At 51.8% G+C, this 330-nt stretch overlaps 1 non-coding gene across 1 annotated transcript; it reads left to right on the top strand.

Moving 5' to 3' along the window:
• Positions 1 to 256: 256 nt before the first annotated feature.
• Positions 257 to 330, top strand: TRNAT-AGU (transfer RNA threonine (anticodon AGU)). Its single transcript has one exon. It is a non-coding gene; the product is annotated as a tRNA-Thr (tRNA).

The following is a 330-nucleotide window of genomic DNA, read 5'->3' as shown; positions in this document are numbered from 1 at the left end:
GCGAAAGGGGTTTTTTCCTTCCTCTCATCCTCACTATCCTCTCGGTGGCAACTCCAGCTTCCCTCGGGCACAATGTCTGTGCTGGGGAGTGGGAAGGGGTGGCTGTGGGCATCCATCACAGTGGTTCACCCCACAAAAGCTCAGCACTTGATAAATTAGGTTGGTCATCTTTAAAGTGCTCCAGGGCTGCTTTTTGGTCGAAGAGACAGACTTATGCAGACACCTCTTTGTCAGGACTTATAGCTCAAACGAGGGGGGCACCATGGCTTAGCTGGTTAAAGCACCTGTCTAGTAAACAGGAGATCCTGGGTTCAACTCCCAGTGGTGCCT

Source organism: Carettochelys insculpta, chromosome 21 (genome assembly GCF_033958435.1).
Source record: "Carettochelys insculpta isolate YL-2023 chromosome 21, ASM3395843v1, whole genome shotgun sequence".
Taxonomy (NCBI): domain Eukaryota; kingdom Metazoa; phylum Chordata; order Testudines; family Carettochelyidae; genus Carettochelys; species Carettochelys insculpta.
This window is presented reverse-complemented; position numbering and strand designations above follow the sequence as displayed.